General features: G+C 34.9%; 1 long non-coding RNA gene across 1 annotated transcript; it reads left to right on the forward strand.

Moving 5' to 3' along the window:
- The first annotated feature begins 586 nt into the window (after nt 1-586).
- LOC125694361 (uncharacterized) lies at nt 587-20,081 on the forward strand. The gene is made up of 3 exons (XR_007377531.1): nt 587-623; nt 13,203-13,369; nt 17,748-20,081. It is a non-coding gene; the product is annotated as an uncharacterized LOC125694361 (long non-coding RNA).
- The last annotated feature ends 265 nt before the right edge of the window (nt 20,082-20,346 follow it).

Genomic DNA, 20,346 nt, shown 5'->3' on the forward strand with positions numbered 1-20,346 from the left:
TGACCTAGATGAGGGTATTGAGTGCACTCTCAGTAAGTTTGCAGATGACACCAAGTTGGGAGGTGGTGTTGATCTGCCTGAGGGCAGGGAGGCCCTTCAGAAGGATCTGGATAAGGTGAATTGCTGGGCAGAGATGAATGGGATAAGGTTTAACAAGGCCAAGGTCCTGCACTTTGGGCGCAAAAACTCCATGCAGCAATATAGACTTGGGGACGAGTGGCTAGATGATTGTGAAGAAGAAAGGCAACAAACAGGACCCAAGGAAATGGCCACAAGTTGTATCAGAGGAGGTTTAGATTAGACATGAGGAAAAACTTTTTCTCTCAGAGAATGGTCAGGCGCTGGAATGGCTGCCCAGGGAGGTGGTGGAGTCATCATCCCTGGCAGTATCCAAGAGGCACTTGGATGAGGAGCTACAAGGTATGATTTAGTAGCTGTATGGAAACAGCTGAGTCACTGCCTGAACCTCTGATTGATCACCTGAGGTTAGCAATGAGTCAGCCAGAGGAGAACAGGTGAAGGCAATTCTTCTAGACCTATTTAAGAGCTGGCTAACAGTGGGGGAAGGATCTCCTTTGAAGATCTGTCCTGCTGGAGTTTTGTGAGTGAGCCCAGGATAGGGGGTAAGCTTTCTATCCTCTTTTTGTTATCGTTTTCTGCTTTGCCAAACTCTCTTGTTTATTTTGTAATTATAACATCTTAATATTCATTGATTATGCAGTAGCTTATGGTAGCAATGGTAATGAGAAGACGGTTGGACTAGATGATCTTATAGGTCATTTCCAAGCTTGTGATTCTATGGTTGTGTGTAAGATCTTCTAATCTTGTATAAGTCAATGCAAATATTCTGCTGACTAAAGCAGCAAAAGGAGTATTTAAAGATGTAAAGGCAGTACCAGTCAGTCGCATTTCTTTTGAGAATGTTGAATATGTAGGAAGAATGTTTTCCATAGCACTGATAATTTTGTGGTCTGGGTCCTACTGGGCACAAAGGATAAATTGTAACTGAGAACAATCAGCAAAAGAGCTTTAGAATAAGACAGGAAAAAAAAAAAAAAAAATCCACCAGAAAGGAAGTCCATTTCCATTACAAAGAATGGAAAATTAAAAATATTAAGCAACTGTGGTTAGAGTTACTTGCTTCCATTTCTGTTTGAAAGGTTTTGGAGACACTGGACATGATTAATTTTTTTTCTTAAAAATTACTTTGAATTGTTTATGTCAAATGATTCCACAGAAATAAAAAATGATGTCTCTTTTGGATAGCTGCGTTGTCTGCACAACAGAAGTGGGAGATTTTATTTATTTTTTTTTCTAGCATGTGGCTAAATGCTATTTTATTTACAGAGAATTTATGCCTTGAGTCAACATGTGCTTTTTTAATGATATCCCCTCAGTAAATAGACATCCTAAAGTTTAATAATTCTCTGTACTTTGGTTTTAGAACTAACTTGACAAACGAGATTTCTGTAGAATATATTCCTAGCAAAAATATTTTTTCCTATGTTTTATATGTACATGTAATACTGTCTTGAAGATGTGATATATGATTGTATATATTTCAGCTTCAAAATAATATAAATAAAATAACTTATACCGTTAAGTTTTAATAAATCTCTCACACTAAATTTACAGTTCTTCCTGTACATTTGTATTTAATATCCATATTGCTGAGAACCTCATAGTTTTGAGAATGTACAAAAAGAGGATGCATTATGTCCAGGAAAGTTTTTCCCTCTTAAATAAATATTGAATAAACAATGCTCAAGTAAGCACCATCTACTTCAAAATTTATGGTTCTGGTCATTGACATAAGAGAGTAATTAAGGAAAGTAATTAATTTGAAGCAGCAGTGAATGTCTAGACTGTCTTTTTTTGGTTTTGGTTTTTTTTTTTTGCTTGTTTTAATAGAAAAAATATTTAATGCTTATAGGCAGAGAAGGGATAAGGGAAATGGTTGAACAAATTTCTGAGGACTGTATTGTGATACTTAGTAAAGAAAAGGCTTTATAGAGAATTATGACTATGCAGCAGTAGAAGAGGGCATTTCATGTTACTTTGACAATATCGTGAAGAGAAAAGTTGAATGAGAACAGAGTCACAGGAAGAAATTTCTTCTATAGGAAACAAAAGCACAGTATCTTGTATCAAAAACAGCAAAAACTGTTGAGGTATTATACTTGGATACTGTCAGCATCTGATATAGCAAGAAATTTCAATTGAAGATCATTCTGTTTTTAGAATATGCAGCGTGATGTTTCTCTGTGTAGGTTCTGTAGTATCATATTAGGATTGAGATAATGATAAAACAAGTCATGCAATTTTATCTTTAACTTGTTCCTTATTTTCAAAAGAACGTCTTTCAAAATAAATAGGTGACATTCTGTTACTTCTGTCCGAGTAATCTCTTTGGCCAGCATACTTAAGCAGAGATGGATAGATCTTGGGATTGATAGAAGGATAGAGAAGTGAAGAAGGAGATGGAGAATGATTTCATTTCCTTCAGACCAGACCAAAAAAAAGACAAAAGTTTTTATAAACACTATATCAGCTTGCTTGAATCTTAACAACATTTCAGATCAAGATCTAGCCAAAGCTCTTGACTGGATGCTATATATTTTGAATTACTTCACTGATTTTTTTAACATTGTTTTAAAACAAAAAATTGCTGAGAATTCCTGCGCAGCAATACCCTTAACTAAGCTTCCCCGGAGTTATATTTTCCAAAGTCCTGTGCAAAATAAATAAATAAAAAATAAAAAAATAAAAATTTAAATGTTCAGCTTTGCTGAGAGCACAATGCATATATTAAAAGCACAGACAGTTGTGTCTCTTTATTTCATATTTTATACTTTTCCTGCATTTCAAGTATCTTCTGATCAGCTTTCTTAACCTATGAAAACATCTGTACAGAGTTTTTTAAAATAAACAGAAACTTACTGTGGTATCTGGTCAGCTGTCAGATATTCAAGGTCATAAAAGGTGCAAAAATCCTTATCTATATGAAAATATGCTGAAATCACCCTTTATGTATCCCCACTGACTCTAATTACAATTTTGTTTTCGGTAGGGAATAGACTTGGAACTTGAATTTTTCAGTGCTGTATTTTCCAAGACCATTTTACAGACAGACTGGAATGCCTTGTTTAGAAACCATAGAAGAATGATTCCTTAGCTTGGTGACTTATGCACTTTACGTGTATTTTAGTGCTGGTCCAAAGACTAGATTCAGTCCAAATACAGGATCCAACTGTTTTAAGCATTTGTGAAATTTATGAACAGTTCTGAGACTAGGGATCAGAACCAGAAACTCAACCTTTTATTCCCTCCTCTTTCAATGGCTTACAAACTAGATTCTGTTTGAACTTGAGTTCTGCTTAGATATGCAGCATATAATGTAACATGTAGGTAAACACTACAATATTTGAGATCTTCCCTGGCCTTCATCACATCATTTAGCATTAGATGCCTGAATAGTTTTCACAGGTAGATCAGAGAATTGCAGGGGTTGGAAGGGACCTCACAAGATCATAGAGACCAACCCCCTTGCTAAAGGCAGGTTTCCTACAAAATGTGCATTGTGACATAGGTAGGTATCCAGACTGGTCTTGAATATTTGCAGAGAAGGAGACTCCACAACCTCTCTGAACAACCTTTTCCAGTGCTCTGTCACCCTTACCATAAAGAAGTTCTGCATATTAGCACAGAACTTCTTATGTTCAAATCTTGGGCTCTTGCTCCTTGTCTATTGCTATGCACTACGGAGAAGAGCCTGGCCTCATTCGTATGCCTTCTACCTCCCTTTTATACATTTATAAACGTTAATCAGATTTCCTCTGTCTTTTCCCCAGGCTGAATGGGCCCAGGTTACTCAGCCTTTCCTCATATGATAGATGCTCCAGGACCTTTATCTTTGTGGCCTTCTACTGGACTGCTAGGATATCCCTGCCTTTTTTGAACTGGGGAGCCCAGAACTGGACACAGTAGTCTAAATGTGGCCTCACCAGGGCAGAGTAGAGGGGAAAGGTGACCATTCTTGACTGCTGGCCAAGCTCTTTTCAATGCACCCAGGGTACCTTTGGCCTTCTTGACCACGAAGGCATGCTGCTGCTCACGGCCAACCTGTTGTCCACCAGAACAACCAGGTCCTTCTGCACAGAGTTCCTCTTCAGCAGGTCATCCCATAATGGAACTTGACATTTAAGCTGATTGGATGCATTATAAGACTGTACCTGAAAAGGGCATTTCTGTTTAGAAGACAAACAGAATTACTGAAGACTAAAACTCACTATACATTCTGATAGACAACATGTAATCCATACTATGGAACATGTGCATCCTGAGATGCCCTTGCGCTTCTTCAAATATTCACACTAGAGAGGAGAACCCTAAATCTCCCCTAGTATATTTAAAAATTTTCTCCAAGAGCAATATGCGCACACAGGATAGCTAGGATAGGATGATCTAATACTTGCTCATAACAGTGTAAGATCAAGAATGTGGGATCTGGTGTATACTATAGGTCATAAGAATTTTAAAAACCTCAGGATTCAATTGGCTTGCCAAAACATGAGGAAATTTCCTTTATAACAATTTGAACTTATTCATATTTAGAATGAATGGCCTGTACCAGAGAGAAAAGAGGCAGGCAAAGCTATGGAGAATAGTTCAGGTTACATAAGACTGTCAAGCATTTTCGGTTCAAATGCCTCCAAAACACTGAATGAATTTAACACCTTTTTCAATGACAGATTCTTGAAGTTTATTGTGACGTATGGTGATATGATCCTGTATTATAAAAGAGAACTTCTATCAAAATTGCAATTTAAATTGTTCTAGTTACATTATATATTTGCATCTGTAGACATTTCAACATTCATAAGTGCGTATGAGGAGGAAACTCTATGTGCTACATAAAGGAAACCATCCAAAATAAATCATAGAGTGCCATAGGTAGGAGGGGATCCTAAAGATCATCTAGTTCCAACCCCACTGCCATGAAATATTTGAAGAAATTTTTCACATAATTTGATAGCACTTAGACTGTGCTTTTTTAAAAATCACACAAATGAAGTCTTCCTATCAGCCTCCCTCACTTTATTTACTGACACTTTAAACAATCTTTAAGCCTTCTATAAAACAACAATATGCAAGTTCAAATGTGATTAGAGAATAACTGAGTTTTGCCTGCCAGAAAAGTACTTAAATAATCCCAAATCATAACAATGACAAGATCTAAACTCAAGATACAAATATCCGTATAATAATATGAAATATTAACTCAGTGTAGATACTCAAATCTGAATAGCATGGCCTTAAGCCATCAAAGGATAAAAAGAATCTTACAACTCAACTTCTTTTTGGCTTTCCTGAAATGTAAGAGTTTAGAAAACTCGTACATGGATTAAAGTAAGTTGTTCTGGAACAATTCAGATGAGGCCCTTTCTGTCCTGGGAGTGTTTCCAATTCTCTTCTCTCTTGCAAATTCTGACTCGCTTATCCAGTTTCTCACACAAAATGCTTGTTCCCAGATACGCAATCTATCTTTTTATATAACTTCCTTGTAACTTAAACAGTTTTTCAAATGTAGACCTATTCTTGAGTTCTCCAAGATATTCCCGTTTAATTTATTACTCCTCAGTTATTAGTCGACTTCTGCAATTTGCCACTTTATACTCAATGATACTGATACGGGGATCTAATTTCTTGTAAGTTGTGTGTATCCTTATTTGTTTTGTTTATTCACCTATTTTAAAGATGACATTAGAAACATCAGATACATTTTAAAAAGTTTAGTCATGGATGTAAAAATAATGTAAAATCTTTGTTACTTCCTTCCTCAATTATGCAGGACCTTGCAATCCTCTTTCATTTTTCAAGCCTATCATTCTTTCCACATTTTACTTTTCTGTGTTAAAAATCCCTTCAATATCTGATGCTTTCATAATTAAGTACCTAGAAAGTTATAGACTACAGTCTCAGTCTTCACTTGGATAATATTAAGTGCTTCAATTCTCTCTCTTCTAGGGAGTTATTCTCTCAGGAAAGGCTGTAGTTGTTTTGATACTTTAGACTAGGCTTAAATCAAAGCGTGCCAAAGTCTGTGAGAATTTTCCATGAAATTTAGAATTGTGATGAAATTCCAAAATAAAGATCCAGCTTAGTTTGATTTGAAACCCCACTCACATGCTTCTTTAAAAAAAAAAAAAATCACATTATTCAAGACATAGTTCTTACAAAATTTGAGATGATACGTCAACTTGAAAATCCTCATCTTGCTTGCCTAAGTACAAAGTAGAACATACTACATATCACAGCTATGGCAGTTCTGTAATCACAGCTTCTTTAGCCATTTTTCCCATTTACCATATCATCAGATACTGGATGTAATTTAAGATCTTCTATTCTTCCAAAGGGAGAAACATCTTTATGTCCAGCAACAAAATCCAGCAGTATTATATTCTAACCCCTTGGCTTGAATTCATTGAGTCTGAAGACCCATAGGACTACCCAGAAATAGTTCTAGATATATTGAGAAAATGAATAAAGGGAATAGCAATAAAAATAAATCTTAGTCTTCACTAAGATTTTATACATACACCATTCATAATAATTAGAACAAAAATATTGTGATCTGTTTCTTAGGTTACTGTACATTGGAATGAAGTTTAGTGAGGTAGGGATTCGCTTTGGAAAGTGCACAGAACATAAAACTGAAAAATCTTTTAACTTGCCTGAAGGATTTTCAGAGCATCATTACTATTTTAAAGTAAGAATCTCAGTTCATAACCACTTTCAAAATACAGAATGGTAGTGGGATGGAAGTGGAAAACTGCTATCAGAGAGAGCCAGCGACCTAAAATGATACTACAGATTTTCATTATCATAAAATGAGGTCCATTATTTAATGGAGTTCTAATCCTACCTTTGATTGATTGTTAAGCCTACTTCGTCTACCCTTACTGCATAGAAAGCAGAGAGTAAATAACTGTATATCAAAGTGTGGGTAGAAATTGGAGTCTTTCTTACATTTTTGATTTAGAAAATATATTGCTGAACATGTGGGTGCATCTGTACTTTGAAACAAAGGAAAAATGACTATAAAAAACGGAAATTTATGTGAAAATTTCTATAAGGTAAAGTTATTCCATATTTAAAATGATGCTGTGAAGTGAATGAAACTTTTTGCATAACTAAATCTCTTACTTAATCTTGCTCAACATAGAAAAAGTGTCTTTTTTTTTTTTTTAAAATTGATACACTGGCAAAGTAAAGCAAGGCATCAAATAACTGGATATGAGGGAAATAAGCCACAACTTCACATATGTTCTGAATTCAGGAAGTTTTGGACAATGATCAGAATTATGATTTTTGGATCATCTTGTATGAGGCAAGAGTTGGACTCTGATTTTTGTGGGTTCCTTCCAGCTCAGGGCAGCCTGTGCTTGCATTGTAGCTCTCACCTTTATATACTGCCTGGGTGTTCACTTATCTACACTGAAAATCTAAAAACTAGCTTGGACACAAATATTTATAAAGACTTCTGCTGCACACAGCTATTATATAGTCATGCCTGTTTTTCCTAACAGACTAATTTCACAGCATTCTAAAACAACAACCATTGTCTGTAGGAGAATCTTAAACTTAGCTAGGGAAACATAAGGTAAGCCCTCTTATGGAGGCTATACTTCAGCTACTGTCCTCTGATTTAGGTTTTTCCTTAAAATATCAGCCCAAGGATATACACTGTCTTCTAATGAAATACAGCTGCTATTTGTTATCAGTAACGATTTACAGCTGCAATTGATTAGATAGTAGGTTTATCAAGGTATTTTTATATTTTAGAGAAGTGTTATTTTTATTATAAAACTCAAAGAAGTGAAGCATCTGTGCTAGGGGAAGGATACGTTTTTCAGAAATGGTGTGGATGGGAGATGGAAAGTGATGAAAATGGGGCTTGAGGGAACCCAAGGAATTTTGTAAAATATTTGTGCATCATATAATAGCTTTTTCATGTGGGGATGTTTACTTATATTTCCATAGAGCTGTAAAGGCTTTATCCTGCAAAATGGAGGAAACTGGAACAACACATTTGCAGATACTTAACCAGAGAGGTTTGTTCATGTTTCACTTCCTTTCAAAAGCAGTGCTATATTTCCAGTTTGCAGAATTATAATTCCTGGCTGTTCCTTGTCTGATAAGATGTACATTGCCTGTACATCTTCCCTACTGTCTACAGCAGTAACATGTCATGAATGATCTGTATGTAACTTATTCCACCCATTATTTCCCACTGCTGCATGCAATTTGCATGTCATCTTCTACTTAATTTTTAATTTGCTCTAGTCAGAGTAAGAATGTAGCTCCTGTTGATTGCTATAGAAAGTGTCTAGGAACAGAACATACACCTCAACCAGTACCATTTGTTTCTACTGATGACTTCATCCATTAATGCATCTCTTCACAGCTTGATTAAAAACCATTTTCAGTTCATCAGAGAAAGATGAACTGCTAGAATATTCATGTTCCACAGTTATTTTGTGTTGCTTAATATCAGTGCATAATGTTCTCAAGGGTTTTTTGTAGTGGCTGCGATGCAGACCCCAAAGTGTTTCACAAGGTCTTTCTTGACCTTATGTACGACTTTGAATCTTCTTGGAAGTTGCATCAGCAGCTGGACTATTTTTTCACCAGTGTTTAAAAAAACAGCCATATCAAAAGCCATATTTGAGAAACAGATTGATTTGAGAAATTGAAGAGCAAAAGAACAAGCAAAAGTTTTGCATATTACTTGTCAGTACACATCTTCTTGAGTTTCCTGAAGGGAGAAGGAACTCATCTTTCTTAGAAAAACAGAGAAGAAAACGATAGTAGCAGTCAAATATTCTGAGCTAAGCGAACAGTTTTGACTATAAGATGTGATAGTATCTGCTTACATGAATGTTTGGATCCTCATCTAAATGCCAAGTACCATCATATTTCACTGGTACTTACATTTACTATTCCTTAACTCCCGTCAAAATAATTAAAAGCATTGCCAGCTGCCTAAACTAAAGTGGAAAATGAAATTGAAATCCATCTGAAATGGGATGGGAAGTAAAGATATAACTATAAACACAGATGAATCTATCTATCTAATATATATATAAAAATATAAATTTCGCTGGTTGTATTTGACTTTTCTTACTGCAATTGTGTCCATATCTTACTGCAGGACCCTGAGATACCTTAGTCTGGTTGGACACCTCAGACACTGGAAATTTAGTTTATATACTTTTCAGTCCTTTAATGCAATAATTCATCATTTAAATCTCTTCAGTATTCCATCCTGGGGCTTAATCCACTTGAACTGCATGCAGAGCACTTAATCTCCTGTTTTCATGACCCCATCAGATGTTTTGCAATAATTGCAATGAAAAATATGAACTTGCTACATAAGTGTAATCTGTTTCAGTGTCATGAAGAACATCTGCTGCCTTTTAGAGTTTTCTAGAGCAATAGCAACGATTTTTGTCCAGAACCTGATAATTCTCATCAGCAGCTGACCATCTTGCGCTATTATTGAATCACGTTATACTGCTGAATTTTAGAGTACTGTCACTAAAAACCTTTCTGCATTCATTTAATGTATGCAACTGAAAGTGGAAGTTACATGTGTCCAACTACTGCTACTTTGTGAATAATTCTGGAACATAATTTCATTGTTTTAGAACCAGCCATGGTAGTCAGAGCAGAATTGCTTACCAGTGAGCACTACAAGCGGATTTACATTAGCACAGTAATTTCTTAATCAGTAGCTTAGGTATCATTCTCTTAAATTTTGAAACATGTAGTCTGATAGCAGAATCATTTAATCAGATTTCTGTACAAAAAGTAAAGGTACCTCCTTCTTCTACCTCACGCTGAATATCAAGGATTTATTTATTTCTTAGGTACAAGAACAGAAATCCAACCAAACTTATTAGCATCTGACAATCTTTCAAGGTTTTTCTTGGTAGGTGGAAAGGAAAATGAAGATGGTCCATGACTGATTTCTCATGGTGTGTTTTATTAGTATCTGGACTTCAGTTATGAAGCTGGGAGCATATGTTTCAAAACTTTTCAAAAATGATATTTTTTAGTGTTTGTACTGATCTACTTCTTTGGGTATTTCATTAATAATTCAAAGTGGTTCAAACCCTTATTCAGCTAATTTTCCTGAGATAAAACAGAGCTTCAGTATTTCAGTAGAAAAATCCTGCTGCGGTGCCAGTGTGTATGCATTGCTCTTATATATATTCCATTTTACAGCTTTTGTTGCTTTGTTTTGTTTTGGGTTTTTTTTTTTTTTTTGCCAAAATAAAAAATTTAAGTCCTACATCATGCTTATATTCAAGAAATCCTTCTCTTCTCCAGTTTTTACAGTCTTCATGACTATGTTTCTACTAAAATATAAATATACTACATAGAGAAAAAAAGAAAAGATTTATTTTCATACAAAAGAAATTCGTTATTTTTTCAGGAACTTCATTTACTGGGTTGCTAGGCTCAATCTATATCAAAATGTGATTGGGAAAAGGTTCTAACATTACAAGTGTGTGGTTGCTGAGTTTACCACTTCTGATTATGAGAGAAAATAAGTTCTCCCTCTTCCTGATATTGTGGTGCTTGTGCAGCGGAAACTACGGTTAGATCCTGAACTAGCTCCTAAGGATGCATTTTATAAGCTGGTTTCCTACTTCTTTGTGCAATGTTTAACTCTTTCTTGGCAGGAATTTAGTGTGATGGGACCAAGCCATAATTATCCATTGGATATTACTATAAAAACTCATGTCAATGCAAGACCTTATTTTTATCAAGATCTTGCAGCAGGAGAACTCTAAGAGGAAAAGAATGCATAATATTCCAAACATCCAGAGAAAAGGAATGTAGTTAAGCTGTTCAGAAGCTTTAGTCAGTTCCAGAATGCCATGTCATCACACAGCACACAATATAATACACCAGAGTTTGTTTCTAGATGCTGATAACTTCATGATGATCACATGTGGACAGTCACTATATAGATCACTATTCAAATAATCTTATTACCACTGTAGCAGTTAGACAGACCGAAAAGTAAAATGAAACAAGGAAGAAGATTTACTGTAAATGGAAAGCTTCCAGTGCAGGCAATTAGCAGGTGAAGGACAGATGTACCCCGCCTTCTCTACTATTTTCCCTTAGCCTACCATTTTTGCCTCAGCACACACCTCTCCTATGTTGATACTGAACTGACCTAGGAGCACATGATCATAATGACTGAAGAATCAAATTGAGTTGATGACAGTAAGAATGGCTTTATGGAAGCATGACATTTTTCATAGGAGAGAAGGCAAAAAGAGATTCAGACCTCTTCTGCCAATAGCACTATATGGCATGTAAGTCCATCTTTATGTTCTTATGTGGAGTGTATTACATACATACATATGTAATTTTCTTGTGGACATCGAACCTCACAGCTGCTCCACTCACTTGTCACTCAGCTCTCTTTCCTTTCAAATCAGGTTTCCAACTGTGTTTAATACTTGAATTCTCTAGCCATCCTAGTGTAACTTTAATATTTATGGTTTGCATGTACTTCTGTCTTATTTGCTTCACTGCCTCAAACCATCCTTTCCTACAGGAATAATCTATGAGCTGAAGTAATAAAAGAGGATTGCTAGTGTCTATCATGCAAGAATGAGCAAAATCATCCTTCCAGAGCTGTATGGTCTGATAAGGTTTATTTGCATATTGACAAGCGTTAGAGTTTCTTTCCATATTGATCATATCCTGTTCCTGGAAGTCCAAAAAATTATTGAAATAAGTACTTACATGGATTTTTAGTTCTCTGCTGAATAGGATATGCACTTTCATGTGCTCATATTGGAAAGACTTAACCAGGAATTTAAGGCAAGCCAAGGCAACTTGATGCAGACTGAAATATCAGTAATTTATTGAACTGTTGGAAACTTCCTTTGGCCCAGACGATACCTTTTAAATAAACAGAAACTAGATACATTAGTGAAAATGAAATCCAGTAAAGGAAAACAAACCACTTTGTTTGTTAGGATATTTTTCAGGATGAAATATTTCTTTCTAAAAACAGGCAAGAAAAAAATGACCTCATGGCATTATGGTTTCTGAAATATAAAACTTGAAGTGTGGGATATCAGATGTTCTTAAGTCATAAATATAGGCAGGAACATTTCCACGTGGAAACATCACTGTAGAAGACCAGTATCACACCATACATTTAACTGATTTGCAATTTGAGGTTGCTAACTTCCAAAGTCAACCAATAGCAAATATTTGCTTAAAAAGGTCAATGCGAGAAGCAAAAAGTGAATATCAACCAGTTTTGAGCTTCAAGAAATCCGCATAGAATATTGCGAACTAACTTGTTACTTGGGTAAACATAGATGATCTCTGCCAATATAGCTATGTGCTTTCATCTTTAAAAGAATCTGAATGTCACCACATATGCATTCTCTACTTACTGAATCATCTTTTCCTTAAAGTTGTATTTTCTTCTGAAGGTGGATGTGTCTTTTGATATTAAAAGTGTAGTGCACATAAAAATATTTATGTAGCTGCATACATCAGAAGGAGAAATTGCCACAGACCAACCATATTATTCCCTCACTCCTTGACCACAGCCATAATAAAGACTGCTTGCTTTTCTGCATCTTAAATGAGTTACTCGTATTTGAAAGTTCATGCTTGTTTTCTTGAAATAAGAAGGTTGTTTATTTTTACTTTTTAGGAAATATTCTGCATAAATAATTTTTTGTTTCGTGGGTTACTTTCTATCCTGTTTCTAATCAGATATAGAATCTGTTTCTGCAATCTTGTAAGCAGGAAAGCTATTTATTTTGGGAAAACGGGTTGTGGATTATAAGATGAAAGACCCACTTGCCTAGAAATGTATGCTTTGAATGAATGAAAACAAAACAATAAAACAACTAAAGAATTATCTTAAATATATAAACACACTGTTTTTATTTTTCCATTGTGTTTTTCTTTGTTTTTTAATGACAATCAGTAGTGATGCTACATTCCTACAGAGATCTCTAGGATGCATTTGTGATTGGACTGAGTGTTATGAGTTGGGCAATGCAATCTCACAACTGAGAGTGCAATTCACACTTTTGTCAATATCTTCTATTCAACAAGATGCTTAATAAAATTCATCTTCTTTTTAGCAATAATAGGACAAAAAATTGAATCGTGTCACTCAATGAGACCCTACAGGAATGGAGTAGGATGAGCTTGATTGTGGTGGAGAGGGAAATATCTACCGGTTAAAAGACAAGCAGACACAGACACCAGACAAAATTTAGCAAGAAGATGAAAGAACTACAACTGAGAGGTAACTATATCTTTCTAGTTCCCATAGATGATAAACTGACCCCTATGGTCCTGAAGTGTTAAAGCAGATAAAGAAAATGAAACAAAAAGAAAAACCCTGTTATCTTCATACTGTACTTAAACTCAGGAGTTTTTATTTTAAATCCAGCCTCATACCTCATCCTTCTGCCACTGACCCATTAGCAAGGTAACTTTGTTGTGGAACTGTAGTAGTGTCAATGCACCTCTATTCATCAATTGAGAAACCAAGAATGACAGGCATAAGCAGTGCATTGGTAGATTTGTTAGTGCTAATGCTTTCAAAGTAGAAAAAAAAACAAACTCTGGATTGTTTCATCTCTGAAGCACTCAATTACTGGTCAGTTTTCACTGTTCATGTTTCATTCAGTAAATATTCCTCTGAATCGCTTGCACTCTGATGTTCATTTGGAAATCATAATCCAATAATAATGAAATTAAGAGACTCACTAGCATGTTTTCTTTCATTCCACCATGTAACAACGTAATGTTTCCAGTTTTCTTAAAAGTTCCATTTGTGTATTAGTCTTAGTTATAGGCTTTCTTACTGTCTTGTAGTGTATTAAGAGGAGAGAAGTCCCTACAGTATAAATAAAACATTACTTTCTTTAAAAAAAAAAAAAAAAATCAAAGTTAGAAATACTCCCACAGTGATAGATAAACTACATCAAATTCTACTCAGAGTTTACTCTACTATACTTCAATTTAATAGGTGTTATGCAAAGATATGCAAAAAAGTCAATTCTGAAGTACAGTTAAGACGCTGAGGGGTGAGGGTAGGTAAGAGAAAAAAAGGACATGCTTTTTTCCAACTTACAAAGCTTTTGTATTTGAGACTCAGAACAAATTCAAGCTTGCACATACAAAAACTTTGTGTACGTAACTGATATTTTTACAGCTCTCCTACATCAGGAATATTTTGGCTTAAACATAGCTTTGAAAAGTAGTACCAAAAGTGGGCTACTTTTGGCGAGAGAAGGCAAGTCAGGAGCTAATGATGAGAAGCATGCAGCAGGGGCATTAAAATGGATGCAGTCCCACCATACCTGAGCAAAGTGAGCCTTAGAGGTGCAGTGAGCACTAAGTCCACTGCCAAGGCAAGGGCAGCAAAATACAAGGCGAGACACAAGCCTATACTATTATTTTTACTATATATTATTTATACTATAACTTTTGGTTTGGGAGAAAAAGATTTGTGGCTGAGGGTCCCAGATGAGATTAATCAGGCTAATTAGTGCCAGCTAGTGTACTCATTTGGGCCTTAAAATAAAGTACGTACTAATAAATGACATATACAATTAGGAAAATATTTAAGAAGTATTTTAAATATAGATCTGACATAACTTACCCCATACCTGAATGAAAGAATGTATGAAACCAACAGAAGAAAAAACCTGAGATGTGTTTTTGTAGATAAAGCAAGTGAACTCACTTATATAGTTGCAGTGTGGTTCTTTTTCTAGCTTCCAGTAAATGGAATTCAGAATTCAATGTATATCATACATCAAATCATACATCATCAAAATAGTTTACAGATCAGCAACACTAATTTAGAAAGTTGCAGCTCTTCTTAGAAATACAGCTTACAAACAAAATTATTCCCCAAATATACTCTAATCCAATTTCCGTATGTCAAAATAGCATGTCTCACGTGTCCTCAGAAAATAGGTTTACTCAAGTATTGGTCTATACACCAGCCAATGTTCCTTGCATACATAATTCAATTCATAAAACAGCAGTTTATTACAGAGGCAAATGTCCAAAGCACAAGTCAATAAACTTTATTCATCAGCCAATAGAAGGTGAATATACATACATACAACTAAATAAATACAACTAAATAAAACTCTTACACAAGATTTTTCCATTCCCTCTTTCTCTCCTCTCTCTTTTGCTTTATACCATCATAATACACACATTTTTTTTTAATTAAAAAAAAAAAAAAAAATAGAATCAGTCACCCTCCTTGCTTATAGATTGCTGTCTCAAATCTGGCCAATGTCACCATTCAGCAGTGCTGTAAGTCTCTACTGATTTCAGTGAGAATTTTTCTGGTTGTGGACCATGCCAGAGGTTTAGATATTCTTTGTTACTGTAGTTTAGTTAATTTCAGCAAGTTACTTTACTCACGTGTTCTCACTTTCTTCATGAAAATTTTTTAATTTCCTGATGGTTACTTCTTTGATGTTTTATATTGTTTGGCTAGAACTTTCTTAGAACATAAGAAAATTGTATCTTGATATCAGGGATTATTTACTTGCTTAATTGATTAATCAGTTTAGCTATCTAACAAGACTAGAGCACACATGCCACGAAACAATCAGAGACCACCACTGAATCTGTGGTATTTAATTGTCTCTTTGATTTGTTTTTGTAGAAGCCGAGGATCAAACAGGCGATGGAAAATTAATTCATGTCTCTAGTAAAAAAAAAAAAAAAAAAAAAAAGATCTTTCTGCATGAAGAATGGCAGTTACTGGCCAGTAATACTTACATGATATTTTCCTGGTCTACCTATATATCTGGATTTGTATAGCTCTCAAGCCAAAATTTGCATTGAAGAAATTTAATTCATTATTATCTATAAAAAATCTTTGGCATGCAATACAAACCACTTAATTACTTATCCAATACTAGTACACACAAAATAGAATACGTGTTTTCCTTTTTCTGAAATGTATTTATAGAAGAAAATATATATCCTCTAAAATTTAATTTTGAGCTTGGAAATTACACTACTATTCAGGTTTTATGTTTCACTCATTTTATATGTAGTTTTCTGCTACCATTTTTGTTTTACCTGCACTAATTTGAAAGAAGAATTGCAGATTTTTCTACCTCTGCTACAGCCCCTTGTAATTCTTTCTTACAAAATGATAAGCTTAGCTTTGATGGGTATATTTGGTATTCTGATGATATAAGATTAATAAATAAAATCAGGTTTCAGAGGCTACCTTCCCTTTGGTATTTTCAAAGAACCATTCAACCATAGAAAGTGACATTAACCTTTACTTTAATTTCCCCTCTCTGATACTGCAGAAGGCTTTCAGGAGTTTACTGACATGAGATAGAGTCGATGTAACACTGCTGTGAGCTGATATAGGGATAGCAATAGTATGACAGACATGGTCAATGTCTAGTGACGTGAAGCAAAAGTGAATTGAGTTAATTCTTGTGCAAATTCATCTAAGTAGGCAGATATAATGAAATATATTATAACATGTTTAACTCTTAATGATTTATATGTACTGCAAGCTACTGAGCCAATGAACAAATGTCCTCAAGGTAGATCTGAAGAGACAGAAATAGCACTAATAATGTCATCCAGAAATACTAGCATACTATTTGAACAGTATAACTATTTCAGTATAGTACTATTCCTGTACCATACTGTGCATCATAAAGTAGCTGAAAAAATTTTTAATAATTAATTTAGTAAACAGAAATACTTATTTCTTTAAATTAGCATTTGATCATTTTTCTTTTTTTTTTGTGTCAAGACCTTGAGGGCACTTGCCACAGTCCTGCCTACTCCTACCTGGCTCTCCAGGACTCCCCAACCCTATCCACAGCCCAGAAAACCTGTTGGTGTCTGTCGCAGCAAAGGCTGCAACAGAGCCCATACCCAGCTCTCTAGAGCCCTGCCCAGACATGGGCCTAATCAAGCAGGATTCATATCTTGGCTTTGGCCTGTCCTTATCTCCATGGAGGTGCTTGGTGGTGAAGGCTGGGGCTAACCTGCTCCTGGTTGGGACAGTGAAATAGGTCCTGGCTCTGGGAAGCCCCCTGCTAGATGTCAAACATAATTATTCAGACTTCTAGAGATCTTTATCAGATGGATATGAAATAACACAGGAAATAACTGACTTTTAATAATAAATATATCTTCTGATAGTGGCAATATGTAGAGGGACTCTCTATCATCCAAAACAGCTGCAGTTCATTCTTTTCCTACCCCACTAGCTTTCTTCCCCTTCAGTTGGGCTGGCTGCTTTATTTATGTTGTTGTCAAAGTCTTGGAGCCCCGAATCTGGCAGTTGTAAAATATATTTAAGATACGTATATATACTTCAACCTTTAAGTGCGGAAAAGCATGGTAGAACTATGGAAAAATCGATTTGTTGGCTTATTGTGTGATAATCAAATATTTAAGTGAAGTCCTTAAAAATGTCAATTAATATAATAAAAGGCCCTTACAAATACTTGCAGTGAATTTTTGTGTAAGATATGAACAACTGTATAAAAAAAAAAAAAAAACAAAAAAAAAACTAGTTATGATGGCAGTGTTAAATATTGCTAATTTCTGCAGACTTAAGTGATTTATCTTGCACTTGGCCTAACAGTTCCATGTTCTGAACACAGTATTACAGGTGGGATCTCAGAAGATCAAAGTAGAGGCGGAGAATCACCTCCTGTTAGCCTCCTAGTCATGTTTCTTGTGATGCAGCTCAGGATATGACTGGCTTTTTGGGCTGCCAGCACTCACATTGAGTTTTTCATCAAAGAAAACCTCTGAAGTCCTTCTTCTCAGGGCTGCTTTTCATCTGTTCTCCACTGCAGTTGTACTTTGGAGTGCCCCAGTCAAGATACAGGACCTTGTACTTGGCCTTGTTGAATTATGAGTTTCATACAGGTACACCTCTCAAGATTGCCAAGTCCTCTGTGTGGCACTTCTCCCTTCCCGTATGACAATTGCAATATGCAGCTTGGGAATCATCAACAAACTTGCTGAAGATGCATTCAATCTTACAGTCCATGTCACTAATAAAGATGTTAAATAGCACAAATCCATCTATCAACCCCTAAAGCATGCCATTCAATTACTGAAAAGGAGAGGGACTTGAGAAATAAAACAAAACAATTCTCTCAGACTTATATGAAACATTAAAAGTAATACAGCAATAAAATAAAGCAATATTATGTTTTTTACACAGTGGCAAATTTAAGTTCCTAATAGTCTAGTGAGAAAGAAATCAAGTATTAAAAGTTGCATTGCATCTCTATAAAACCTAGCTATTATTTGTAAGATTAAGTACTATGATAACAGAAGTTCCCAGTTCAGCTCGGAGAAAAAACCTTGCACAAATGTAATATGTTGTCAATAAAAATTTAGAAGAAGGTATAAATCCCTTCATATCCAATTTCTCTCATCCTTTTCAGTGAAATCTTTCCTAGATGAATCTCCCCAGATTTAACAGGATTGTTTAGGACAAAAGAAAGGATAGCCACTTCTGCTTTACAAATACTGAAAAAAAAAGTTCAAGTATCTCAGCTTTTCAATTTCTCTCACTTCCCTTCTTATCTTTAAATGAAAGCAAGGTTGTCGGAAAGTTAGATCATGGCACTACTGTGAAGAATATGATTAGTCACAACAGGTTTTTAAGTCCTACACAGACGTCTGTACACTGACATTGGTAAGCTAAAAATACCTCTTCCCAGGACTCCCTGAGTCCCTAGGTTTTTTCAGCAAATCATACATAACTCAGTGAGAAAAAAGACACCTGGTATCATAACATATTATCCCCAAAATAGTTGCTAAGTAGATAACTCATTTTATCATTTGACATTATATATTGAACTTTACATTAATATACATTCTTTGAAAATAGATTCAACTTCTAAAAAGACATCTAATAGGTGAAAGCAGAAGCTGATAAGGGAGCAAGATTTCCTAAATAAGAGCTAAAAGTACTTTTAAATTTCAACATTGTGATTTATCCTTTTTATACAAGGTAAGTGAAAGTGAAAAGGATCAGTATGCAGAGATTTTTTTACATGATTTTACAGGCAGTGATAGAGAGAGCTGTAAGTAATTTTATAACCACTTGAGAATTGATAGAAAAAGTTAGCTTCAGCTATTTCAGACCATACAAAACATTTTAACTTAAGTTAAAAGTCTTCAAGGTAAATGAGTTTTGCTTTTTCAAATGTTAATATTGTGTTGACTTTCTAATTCTTACTTTTAAAAAACTAATTTATAAATATTTGTAAAATGTGAGGTAAAATTTGAATGAAATTTTTGCTTCACAAGCTGAATTTATTTTTAAGAGGTTGTTATACATAATTTGCTTTCCCTTGAAACGTAACCTCATCAGCTTTTGTTGTTGTTAATATTAGTACTCAGAGAAATAATTAGAAGCTATTTTATATTTAAATCCTGTTTACACTAAGTGCCTCTGTAAAGACATTCTAAGATGGAGTAGTTGATGCACCTAATTTGTTCAAAGTTTGTAATGTTCAGAGGAATGCTATAGTTACAGAGGTTACATTCACTACACAACTTGCTAAAGATTGATTAAACAATGTCAAATAACTCTGGCATGTTTATGTAGCTAACATTCTGTTTGAGTATGCGTCTGAGAGATCTAGTAGTTATCAAGTTCCATCTTTAAGCATTTGCCCCTAATACAACTCCTTTCTGTTCAGGATAAGGATGATTTTATTTTTTGCTTGATGATGAAGCTTGACACAACATAATACTTTTTTTTTCCCTGCTAAGTTTCTCTGAACCAAAATGGATAGGAAAAGCATGATACTTCATGGTAGACAAAAATATATAAAGTTGCTGTGAAGTTGCATGCAGGGCCAAACTACTAAAACCTATTGAAGAAGGTTGGTTGTTTTTTTTGTTTGTTTTTATTTTTTTGAGGTTTCTTTCCTCCTTATTCTAGCATATAAAACTAGGAGCATCAAAAAGCAAGTTCATAGGAAACATAGGAAACAGTGTAACTTCAGTTACCAATGTGAAGTTAAAGATGACAGCATTTTAAAAAACTGTCAGTTGAATTTGAAGAGGAAAAGTATATGAAATATTTTTTTAATAAAGAGGTATAACTTCTGGTCAGAAAGTCTCTTGAGCAATTTGATGAACTTACTGGGAAACAAGCATAATGTATAGATGCTTTCTTGAACATAATCCCCTCTAAACATTCCTCGGTTAGTGCAGTTTTCAGTTACATGG

Source organism: Lagopus muta, chromosome 6, assembly GCF_023343835.1.
Source record: "Lagopus muta isolate bLagMut1 chromosome 6, bLagMut1 primary, whole genome shotgun sequence".
NCBI classification, from domain to species: Eukaryota; Metazoa; Chordata; class Aves; order Galliformes; family Phasianidae; genus Lagopus; species Lagopus muta.